Source organism: Tenrec ecaudatus, chromosome 14 (genome assembly GCF_050624435.1).
Source record: "Tenrec ecaudatus isolate mTenEca1 chromosome 14, mTenEca1.hap1, whole genome shotgun sequence".
Lineage (NCBI taxonomy): Eukaryota > Metazoa > Chordata > Mammalia > Afrosoricida > Tenrecidae > Tenrec > Tenrec ecaudatus.
The window spans coordinates 50,389,065-50,401,630 of NC_134543.1; the positions used below are offsets into that span (position 1 = coordinate 50,389,065).

The following is a 12,566-nucleotide window of genomic DNA, read 5'->3' on the forward strand; positions in this document are numbered from 1 at the left end:
CCATGCCCCCGGTCTCCATGGTAACAGGTCTTCTACTTTCCTGTGACGCACAGATTTTAAAAAAGATTCGTCGCCTATATGTTCTTCAGGGTCTGTGTCCTTACCCTACATCCTCTTGGACTTGTCTAAAGACTTCTCCCAGGGTATTCGTAGACACTCCTCCCAAAAGAGGTCTAAGATGCACCTGACCCAAGCCCTGGCATTTTCAATTACTCATGCTCGTGAAAGCTGGACAGTGACTAAGGGAGACAGAAGAAGAATGGATGATTTTGAATTATGGTGAAGAATATTGAATATGCTTGTGTATAAGCTGAGTTCTTCAGCACATTTTTAATGCATTTTTTGGTAAAATTAGGAGCCTCAGCTGATATTCAGGTCAGCTTATACTGGAGTATATACAGTATATCATGGACTGTCAGAAGAACAAATAAATCTTGGAGAAAGTGTGTTTAGAAGTAGGGATGGCCTGATACAATCGCTGAAGAAAGCTGATGGTGCCCGGCTATCAAAAGATAAAGTGTCTGGGTCTTAAAGACTTGAAAGTACACAAGCGGCCATTTAGCCCAGAAGCAATAAAGCCCACATGGAAGAAGCACATCAGCCTGTGCGATCACGAGGTGTCGAAGGGATGAAGTATCAGGGCATCATTAGAACAAAAAAAAATCATATCATTGTGAATCACAGGTGGAGTGCAGAGTGGAAACCCAAAGCCCATCTGTAGGCAACTGGACATCCCCTTAAGGAAGGGTTGTGATGAGCCAGTCAGGATGCATTGTAGCAACAATGAAACATACAGCTTTCCTCTAGTTCCTAAATACTTCCTCCCCCCCCACCCACTATCATGATCCCAATTCTGCGTTACAAATCTGGCTAGACCAGAGGATGTACACTGGTACAGATAGGAACTGGAAACACAGGGAATCCACTGCGGATGATCCCTTCAGGACCAGTGGTGTGAGTGGCGATACCGGAAAGGTGGAGTGGAAAGGGGGAACCGATTACAAGGATCTACATATAACCTCCTCCCTGGGAGACGGACAACAGAAAAGTGGGTGAAGGGAGACGTCAGACAGTATAAGGTATGACAAAATAATAATTTATAAGTTATCAAGGGTTCATGAGGGAGTAGGGAGTGGGGAGGGAGGGGAAAACTGAGGAACTGATGCCAGGGGCTTAAGTGGAGAGCAAATGTTTTGAGAATGATGAGGGCAATGAATGTACAAATATGCTTTACACAATTGATGTATATATTGATTGTAATAAGAGTTGTATGAGCCCCTAATAAAATAATTTTTTAAAAAGTGGAGATGGCAACACTTGGCACACTTGGGACATGTTTTATCAGGAAGGACCAGAGCCTGGAGAAGGACATCATGCCCCGTAAGGTGGAGAGGCAGTGAAAGAGAAAGCCCATCAATGAGATGGATTGACAAAAAGTTTTATGAGCACAGGAAGTGGTACTCTTGTAAGAAAGGACTTGTTGGATTATTTGATAGTGATATCAAGAAAATGTATATTCCTTCACTATTGGGAAATTCACTTTCCCTTAAAAATTTTTTAAATACAAAAATAGACAAAGTTATGTAACTGCGCTATATACTGACTGCTTACATGTAGAATTAAGATTTTACCCTATTTTGTTGAGTAAGTCAGGGACATGCATTTAGAGATTCTGTTATCATGCCTAATACCTAGTCTAGATTCAAATTTCCCTAGTTGTCCAAACTATTTTTTACTAATGATTTGTTAAAATCAGGACTCATTGAAGGGTCATACATTTGAATTTGATTACATTTTAATCTAAGACAGTTTTCCTTGTCTCTTCCACTTCTTGCTCTATGATAATAATTTGTCAGCTATCCAGTGATCTGTCCTGTAAAATATCCCACCTTTAGAATTTCCTGGTTTGTTTTTGCTCCAGTTGATTTGTATCTCTAGCCCCCATATTTATAGAAACTAGAAGTCAGGTCTTGAGATCTGATTAAATCAGACAGGTTTTTGCAGGAATGAGGTCTTCTTAATCTCACAAGCAGGAGGCACAGCATATTTGAATCTTTGCTTTAAACTTAAAGGATCCTACTTGGATTCAAACCTGATTTTTTTTGAAGGACTTCTAAGATACATTTCATAGATAGTTTAAAGGCCTTTTTATTGGAAGATTTAGTAGGATTCTCCTTTCCCTTGGAACTGTTTGATTTCAGAAAGTAAAGGTCAAATGAGCATTAAATTAACTGAATTTCTCACATAAACCAAAGTACAGTCAGTTAAAACACATACACACATGCACAACACAAAACAAACAAAACCAAGGATTTTGCTACTCACGTGCAGTGACCCTGGGCTCTAGCCATCCACGGCTGCTCGCTGTTCTGCTTTCCCAGGCAGGCCGTTAGCTCTGACCCCATGTGTGTAACGGAGTCACTGTCGACAGTGGGTTCTGTGCTTTCCATGTCCTTTGCTATTGTTGCCCTAGGCCATGTCATCGCATGACTCCTGCATATTGCAGCATTCCCACCTATGGCTTTTCCCTCTCCAGCCGGTTCTTCTTGTAGGTGAGGCTGACTTCTGGCAGCATTGGGTCTCTGGCCCTGGGAGGGAGGCAGGAGATAAACACCAGCCTCAACACTCACTAGCTGGCTCTTCTTGAGCAGGCTCCTGACCTCCATTTCTGAGCCTCCTTTCCTCCATCTGTGGAATGAGGGTGGAGATGGCTTGGATGCCCGCAGAGTCGCTGTCGCAGGACTTGGTAGGGCCCCGAACTAAAGATGAAACTATTGAAAAAATGCTCTAACATCGGGAACAAACCTGGGTTCCGGCCCAATGCATGGACTTAACTCAGGGAGGCCAATAGATTTTTTTTTGTTGGTTTCTGCTTCTGTATTTTATTTCACATGTTACCGGTTTCCCTTTTCTATCCAGGGTTCCTCTTCAGAATCTGATCTTTAAGTCTCGGATCAAATGCTTAATCTTTAACAAAACATTTTTAGAAAAAAACCTCCCAGCACCTACTTTTACCTTTATGTAAACTATTGCCATAATAGTTATTCTCTAATTATCTTTATGCATAGGCATCTTATTTCGGCTTAAGTTTCTTGGTCGTGATGTTTGTGTCCAGCTCAGGCATCAGTGTGGGGCCTCTTATGAGACTGGAGGGTGTTACCTTGAAACTGAGGCCAGTGGATTGGCTGTAGGGGACATCTTTCTTGTGTGGCTGGTCTTTTTTTCTAGGGTATGAGCACTGCTTTCTTGTGCGAAGTCCCCCTTTTGTTTTCACTGTGGCCTCCCTGCCCACACGGATAAATTCTGTCTAGCTTCTTGGCCACATTACTGCCCTATTCCGTCTGCTTTCCAAGACCTTTAGAACTGGGCCTGAGCAGTCCCAGCTGGTCGGAGACCTTACAGTGTTCCATAGGCATCGTCACCTGCAGACTTATCATGACCACAGCAATATCAAACCAGCACTGGGCCTGTTGACAACTCACCTTCCATGCCACTCTCATCTCTCGTCTGACTGCTCGCCAGATGGGGTCGGGCCAGTAAAAGACATCATCCTGGGTCCCTCCAACCCCCAGGTGATCAGGCCTTCTCAGTGGGGTGTGGGGAGGGAGCTGTGTCTTCTAATGCTGTATTTGGAACCACTGTTCTGAAGGGGCTCATTCAGCCCCTAGTTAATTGTATGTCACTGATGACGGTGACTCGCCCAACCTGCTGGTACTGGTTTGTAGGACAGGACTACAGATGGTTCCCCAAGCATGGGATCTCCTGGCTGAGGGGAATGTGGCATGATAAGGGTTTAGGAGCACACGGATAGTTTATCAGACTGGTATGTCCCTCCTTTAGAACCACTGTGAACCAGACCTTGAAGTGCTCACCATCTGATTCATAAATTCCGCTTTCAGCTTACCAGTTGCATTGCGAAAGATAACAGAAAATGATCAAATGAAAACATCTAAATTTGGGAGATGTGCCGTTTTGAACGGCTCCTGGGGTACAGTTTATTTTGTTTCCTTAGCTTACCTGTCAGGCTCTCTTTGTGGTCCATTAGAAACAGAGAAGCAGTACACCAAGACCAGGAGGAGAATTCTCCTGGGACAGCATTATGAGAGCTAATAGCGTGCATGGTTGGCAGCTTCCAGTTTGATTCATTAGTAAATTACAGAGGCGATTGTAATCAGGAAGAAGTATTAATTAGTAGAGAGACCTTCATATTGGAGATTGGCCCCTCAACAGTCCATGCGGTGTTGAATGTGAGCCTGGCTGAAGGACCAGCGAGCCTGCCTGGCCCTCCTAGGCCTTCCCAGACGTGCCTGTCAGCCCTGTTTTGGAGACCACACCAAGACCAAACCCAGCGCCACTGAGTAGTATCCTCCGCTCCCAGCGCCCTGGGCGGATGGAGTGTGGTTTCTCAGGCCACGTGCCGAGTCTTTACAGAAGCAGACAGCAGCATCTTCCATTTGGGGCGCAGCTGGCGGGTTTGAACCACGAATTTGAGGCTTGCCTCCCAGTGCTTCACCCTCCATGTCATCAGGGCTGCTAGGCAGCTAGTACTTCTGTTGGACTGCCTGCCTAGACCGTGTGTTTCTCTGCGCACCTCTGCCAGGACGGCCGGAAGGAGCACGTCCCCAGATAAACAAGCCTTCTTGGCAACACCTTGGAGCTTCTCCGCGGACCAACGTGCGGCGGGTGGCGAAGGTTGACAGAGCGCGTAGCAGCTGTGCCCGGCTCTGCCCGCTCCAGCAGATGGTGCGGCTGGGGGTCTGCAGTCATCACCGCCGACCGCGTGACGGCACTCTGGGGGTGTTTGGGTCTGTGCTCAGTTTGCCCAAGTCCGCCTGCATGTTAAGTGCCAAACTGCAGAGGTTGAAGCGCTCCTAGAGGCCTGTGGGCGTGATGGGAACGTTGGCCTTCCCATTGCTCTGCGACACGGGACTGCGCTTTCAGGCGGCACGTAGAAAGCAAAGCCACGCTCGGAGGAGCACACGAGCCTTTGAGCTGCTAAGTGGGATCTAGGGCGGTTTCCAGGAGAATTTGCATGAAGCACTGTGTGAGGTTTCTTTCCTGGGGTATCCCACCCCCCCTGCCCCAAAGTCACCCCTTTCTTGATTAACCTTCCCTGGGTGGGTGGGGGGGAGGGGGCCCCAAACCACAGGTTGGTGTTTTCGGAACAGCCCAGTTTAAGTCTTTTGATTAGTGAAAGGCCTCAAGGAAAGCACAAAGTATCTATTATTAATACAAAGAAACTTAGCTTTAGGAGGCCAATGGAATGAAGATATGATTTGCAAACTTGGTGAAGCCCCGTGCGATTTTGCTCTAATAGCTCTTGGAAATGCAGCGAGCTGGTAAGCTTCCTATGCATCTCTTGTGGTGCTGCCGCCTTCCTTCCCCGATGGCTGCGCTCCTGCGTTGGGCGTCTCTTCCGCCCATATCCTTTTGCTATTTGGTTTCTCCCCGAATGTATACCGGGCAGGGTTTACGCACGCTCAAGGGTTTGCACATGCAGCTCAAATCCACCCACTTCCACGGCTGGGTGTTGCATTATCCTGTGACCCTGCCCAAACTGCAAAGACTGGTGCACACTCAGTTTCTGATGTACACCCCACGTTCAAATTTTGCTGCTACCAACAGCGCTGCAGTGAGACCTCTGTGTGTCCTTTGTCCGCCTGAGTTTCTTTGGAGTCCCTTCGTTTTAAAGATCTATTTTAAGGAAGTAAATCACAGGGTGAAGACTGACACAGACTGGATAGACATGGGAGAGCTGTGTTTAACACTGGCTCTGCATGTGGTTGACGGGGCACTGTGGAGACGCTCCACTGCCTTAAGCTACCAGGTAGGAGCCCGAAGTAAATAAGCAGCGCTGTACGCAGGTGCGGTGTGCTAGTTAGCTAACGAACTGTGCGGTCACAAGATGAAAGCCACCGGCTGCTTCACGGAGAAAAGCTTCCTACTTCCTTGAGGATTTACAATCTCAGAAACACACGCTCTGTGCGTGTGTGTGTGTGTGTGTGTGTGCGCGTGTGCGTGTGTGTGTGTGTTCGTTCTACCCTGTTCAGTAGGGTCTGCATGGACTCCGTGGCAGTCGAGTTTTAGTATGGTTTGCAGGTGAAAGGTGACGTTTGAAGCCACCCTGGGTGGAGTTGTTAGAGGCCAACCTTAACTGCTGTGGAGGTCTGCTGTGTGAGCCTCCCGCTGCTCGGGGTGGTGGGGCAAGGTAGGAGGGGGGATAAAACAGGCCCTTTCCTAAGGATTTCCAGCCTCGGAAACCTGCAGAGGCGGTTCTCCTCGGGTTTGCAGGGTTCTTGTGAATCAGATCGGTCCCACGGCAGTGAGTTTGACTTGACTGATAGTTTGGTTTCACCACTCCTGTTTGCAGTGGTGTGGGTGGGTGCATTTGTCACAATTGGTACGGGCACATACATGCTTGTTAGTGACTGAAGTCCCCATTTACCTTGGGGTCCACTCTTTGCGTTGTGCGGTCCTCTGGGTTTTGACGGCTGCTAATGTTCTGTCTGCCATTACAGTACCCACAGAACAGCTGGCCTAAATGTGCCCCTCTGTTTCAGCCCCTCTCCACCCCCATTGGCTGTTGCCTCTATAGTTCGGCCTTTTGCAGAATGTCATAGAATCAAAATCAGACAGTCTGAAGCATTTTCAGATTGATTTCTTTCACTTCGCAACATGCATTTCAGGTTCCTCCCTGTCTTTTCCCCGGCCTGACAGCTCTCACAGTCTGCATTGTAACCAGCCTTCCCCGGTGGGGGTGAGACTCAAAGGAGGCAGAAACAGGTACAAGGGGTCCTGGTGGCACAGTGGGTTAGGTGCTGGGTGGCTGGAGGCAAGGCGGCAGTTCCCGAAGCCACCAGGTGGCAGAAAGGGATGAGGCTGTCTGTCCCCATGAAGGTTTCTGGGAGCTCTGTCCTACTCTGCCCGGTCGGGTCATGCTGAATCATGGCGTCCCTGTCCTTGCAGGAAGGAGCCCTGGCATACTCACTGCTCCCAGGACGAAAGTTTGTCATCGCTTACTCAGGAGTGACATTAAAGAAGTGGACCTTCGGACCCACACTGTGTGGGGCTGTCAGGGGCGAACCTTAACTTTTGGGAGGTTGCTTTGTTTTCCCTTTTGTTGGTTCTGACCAACAGTAGGAAATAGAATGCCGTAAATCCTCCCCGTTTCCAGGGTTACCTTCTTGCAGCTGATAACAGGCAGGAAATTAAAACAATCTGTGACAGTGTTTTGTTCTTATTAGCCACAGATGGTCGCTTTCAGATATGTTGGGAGCAAAACATAAGTAACTATAGCAGTGTGACTTCATTATGGAAGAAAAATGGTTTGACTGGATCAAGTTTATAGTCTGGGTGGATTTTCATGAAACAGAACACAGTTCCATACGTACCAGTGTTCTCTTATCACACAAAGCATGATGCCATATGAGCAACACTGGTTTCTGTTGCATTTCCTTGTGTATGTTAAGCATCTACGTGATTTCAGAGTCAAAATTATATCCAAAGATGGCTCATTTCCACCCATACCCTTTTATTGTGTTCATTAACCTTCACCGACTGTTGCTGTGGAGTCCATTCTGACCCTAGTAATCCTGCAGGGCAGAGTCAAACTGCCCCCCCCCCACCGGGTTTCTAAGGCTCTTTGTCTCCTGGGAAGTGGCTGCTGGGCTTGGTGAGCAGCAAAGCACCTTAACCACTGTGTCACCAGGGCTCATTTGTCGCTTCTCAGCAACATTTTCATGACCTCTTAAATGTATCCTTTTAATAGTCCTTTTGCAAATAAACGCATACCCTTAATGGCATAGCTGAGGCAAGCCAAGCTGTTGGCTGTGCACCGAAAGCTCAGTGGTTCAAACCCACCAGCAAGTCTGTAGGAGATGATGCACACGTGGCGGTCTGCTTGCACAAAGATCAACGCACTGCCGTTGTCGGTTCCAACTCACAGCACCTCTGTACTGGGCAGAACTGTTCCTCTGGGTTTCCGGACAGTGACTCCCTACAGGAGCAGATGGCCTCACCTTTCTCCTGTGGAGCAGCTGGTGGCCTTGAACTCTTCATCAATGCTCATCCCGCAGCACCACCAAGGCTCCTCTGTGGGGTTGTCTGTTCTATCCAGTAGGGTCTGTTTTATGAGTAGAATCAGCACCTAGCACACTTTACCTCCATCCATCCATCCACCATTGATCACTGTTTAATTCGTTTAATTTTCAATTCTTGTTAATGCGGCACTAGGACATGTTTAAACCTGACAAATACAGGTTAAAAACACATACCATTGTAAGGAAAAGCACCTTAGAAACTTTCTTGCCTCTGTGCACCATGGAGGTGGAGTGCATTCCCGTGAGCACTGGCACTCCAGTCTTCTGAGGAGCTCTTTCTGAATACTGCCGGTCAGTGTCATTTTATTTTCCTTTAAACAAGACTGTCAGTCTTCATCAACAGCTTCGGAACTTTCTGAGGGGAAATAAAGTGTAGGTGGCTGCAGAGCTTGGTGTAAATCCTCCTCTTGTCTAACCATACTCTGTGGATAGGATTTCCCTGAATCTTTGAAAATCACACAATAGCTGGGTGATCCCTGAATCTCTGAAAATCACATAGCTGGGTATTTTGAACTGTCCAATATTCCAAGCTGTCCAGGCATCAGTTTTTTTTAAACAAACCCTTTAACGTTTTTAATCATTTAATTCATTAACCTTTAAGCCATGACCCCTTTGCACTTAGGAGTCCTGTGGTGGCACTGTGCTAAGCCCTGGCTACCACCCGCAGGCCAGCAGTTCAAGCCCACCATTGCTCAATGGGAGAGATGGGAGGGTGTCTGGTATCTGAAGAGCACTTGTGCTCTGTCCTTCGAGGTCATGCCTCTGTCCTTTGAGGTCGATATGAGTTGGACTCAGCTTGATGGCAGCGGGTTTGGTTGTTCTTTTGATTTCTTCTCACACCAGTCCCTAGAGACCACGGATAACCTGCTTTTCTTTTCATTTTAAAAAGTTTTATTGATATATCGAGTACCGTATGGTTCAATGGTTTTTTTTGGGGGGGGGTGTTGTTTTTTTGGTTCAATGGTTTGAACTCAGTTGCACAATCATCACAGTTGTTTTTAGGACATTTCCCTTATTTTTTGTGCTCATTGTTATCAGCTCCAGATTTCTCCCCATCATTGCCTGCCATAACCCTAAGAATTGAACGTTCTGTTTATTATCTTTGGATTTACCATCATAGATTTCACACCCCCCACAGCAATAAGAAAACACAGAAATACTTCAACCCAAAAGGAAGCAGAAAACAAAAACTAAAATGGGTCAAAGGGAAAACAAGTGATCAGATGTTAAAATTCAACCTAACCACTTAGAGCCCTGCTCATGCCCTCCCTCAATGCAAGAACACTTTGTTCTAACAAACTCAGTCTGTGATGCCCACCCTCTCAGTACAATCGTTGAAGACAAAATGGGTACATAAGCAAATGTGGTGAAGAAGGTGGATGGTGCCTAGCTATTAAAAGATATAGTGTCTGGGGTCTTAAAAGGTTGAAGTTAAACATGCAGTCATCCAGTAGAGAAACAATGAGCCTATATGGAAGAAGCACACCAGCCTGTGTGATCACAAGGTGTCATTGGGACTGGGTAACAGGCATCAGAAGACCCAAAACAAACAAACAAAAACATATTGCTGAAAACAAGGGAGTCAGAGCAGAGACCTAAAGCCTATTTGTAGATAATGGAACATCCAGAGGGGTCAAAGGGAAGGGATGAGTCAATCAGGGTGCAGTAAAGCACTGTTGAACACACAATATTCCTCTGGTTCCTTGAGGCTTCCTCACCCCCCATATCTTGACCCCAGTACTGCCTCTCACTTTGGACTAGACCAGAGCATATGCACAGGTACAGATAAGGGAGAAGAGCCCAGGACACATGGAATTCAGGAGCAGGAATGGGAATAGCAATACCAGAAGGGTAGGGAAAGGGAGGGAAGGGAGCAAGGGGGAACTGATCATAATGATTGACACACAAACACACACCCCCATGCCAGGGGGAGAGAACAACAGAAGCCATGGGGAAAAGGAGACAGCAGTTAGTGGGAGATAAGAGAATAATTTATAATTATCAAGGGGTCATGAGGGAGGGGGGATGGGAAAAGAGCTGCTACTAGGGGCTCAATATAAAATAATTGTCTAGAAAAGAATGATGGCCGCATTTGTACAAATGTGCCTGATACAATTGATGTGTGGATTGTTATAAGAGTTGTAAGAGTCTCTAATAAAATGATCTTTTAATACAAATAAAATTCAAGTTAACCATATCCTCATTAATTCACTTTTGGACGCACTCTGTCTGAGGACAGGGGCATTCACAACCCCGGTCAATGGTCCAAGGGAATTTAACAGGTGTAAGCTCTGTGGGGACCCTGCACATGGATCTTGGGCTTTCACTGTCATCCATAGCCTTCTGCAAACTGGGTGTCCCCATAATTTAAGCTACAGACCAATTCCCTCCTGATCTTGGATTTTATTATTTGTAATGCTTGGATCACACAGACTGGCGCACTTCTGCGTGGGTTTGGCTGACACCTCACTCCGTCTTGTTTTGAGTCAAGGTTTTAAGACCCTGACCCAATTCTGATAAGGGGCACCGTTTGCTACAGCACCCCTTCTGCAGTGATCCCTTCATGAGAATAAGAATCTAGCAGGGCCTCATCGTAAGGACTGATTATTATTACCTTAGGGCTACGGTGTAACCTGGAGCTTCAAGTCCACTCCTACACTGAAGGTTTACCCACTTCAGTGGCAGCTCTATCTGCTCTTGGAGAGTAATCTCCACTGGGCCTTTGGTGATTCTGATAATAAAAGTGTCACCGATAAACCGGTTTCTCCATGCATTTGCCTATTTCTTGTCATTGGGATCACATAACATTTGCCCTTTTGTGCCTGACGTATTTCCTCAGCATAAGGTTCTCAAGGGCCATCTATATGGTAGTATGTTCAGAGATTCATTTCTCTTTATGGCTTAGTCTACTGCCTGTATTAAGAAAGAAGAAACTCACCGCCATTGAGTGAATCCTGAGAGCGACCCTCTAGAACAGGGTAGAATTGCCCCATGAGTTTTTTTACAGGCGTGTACCTCTATTTCTATGTTTTCCATCCGAAAGGTTGATGGACACCTGCATCGTTTCCATCTTTGGTTGTTGTGAATAGTGCTACAATGAAACTTGAGTCCCTTTTCTCAATCCTTTTGCACATACACCTAGGAGTGGGACTGCAGGTTCATATTGGTAATTCTATAGCTCCTTGAAGAACAACCCAAACATTTCCCACAGTGGATGGATCCTTTTACAGTCCTTTCAGCATGTGAGAGCGTTCCAATCTCCACACCGTCATTTGTAATATTAGCCATTCTAATGGAGCTGCAATGATACTGTATGGTGGTTTTACATTTCTAGTATGACTTCCTGTATTCTTACTGATCATTTCTACATAATTTTTGATGAAATAGCTATTCAAGTTCTTTGCCCATTTGAAAATTGAATTGTTTCCCTTTGTGTTGCTGAACTGACAAAACATTTTTTGCTTTTAAGAGTCTATTGTCAGGAGGGAGGGAAAAAACAGGAGCTAAACCAATGGCTCAAGTAGAAAGAAAATGTTTTGAAAATGTTGATGGCAACACATGTACAAATGAGTTTGATACAATTGATGTGTGGATTGTTATAAGAGCTGAAGAACCACTGGATAGGGCAGAGGCTGTACACTGGTACATATGAGGGCTGGAGAAACAGGGAATCCAGGGTGGATGATACCCTCAGGACCAAGGGTGTGAGGGGCGATGCTGGGAGAGTGGAGGGTGAGTGGGTTGGAAACGGGGAACTGATTACAAGGATCCACATGTGACCTCTTCTCTGGGAGAGGGACAGCAGAGAAGGGGGGGAGGGGAGATCCGGATAGGGCAAGATATGACAAAATAAGGATGTATAAATTACCAAGGGCACATGAGGGAGGGGAGAGCGGGGAGGGAGGGGAAAAAAAAGAGGACCTGATGCAAAGGGCTTAAGTGGAGAGCTAATGCTTTGAGAATGATTGGGGCAGGGAATGTATGGATGTGCTTTATACAATTGATGTATGTATATGTATGGATTGTGATAACAGTTGTATGAGTCCCTAATAAAATGTAAAAAAAGAAAAGAGAAAAAAAATGATTAGGGCAAAGAATGTACAGATGTGCTTTATACAATTGATGTATGTATATGTATGGACTGTGATAAGAGTTGTATGAGCCCCTAATAAATTGTTAAAAAAACAAACAAAAAAAGAAATTGTCAAACTGAAAAATAAAATAACTAGAATAAAAAAAGAGCTGAAGAACCCCCAATAAAATGATTTATTAATTAAAGAAAAGACTGTTGTCTGCATCACCTTAAGCGCCAGCTCACAGCTTCAACAAGATGCCGTTCGGCACCAAAAGGCCCCCCAAGTAGGCACATATGCAAACTCTGTAGCATTTATTTCTTTAAAAAGGGGAAGAAGGCAATTGGAAGGAATTTGATACTTGCATATACTGAGAAGCATTTATAATAATAGA

General features: G+C 45.8%; 1 protein-coding gene across 1 annotated transcript in view; it reads left to right on the top strand.

Annotated features, from left to right (window-relative positions):
- The window catches only part of GCH1 (GTP cyclohydrolase 1), a 39,573-nt gene that overhangs the window by 12,966 nt on the left and 14,041 nt on the right, over positions 1 to 12,566 (top strand). The window lies entirely within an intron of this gene.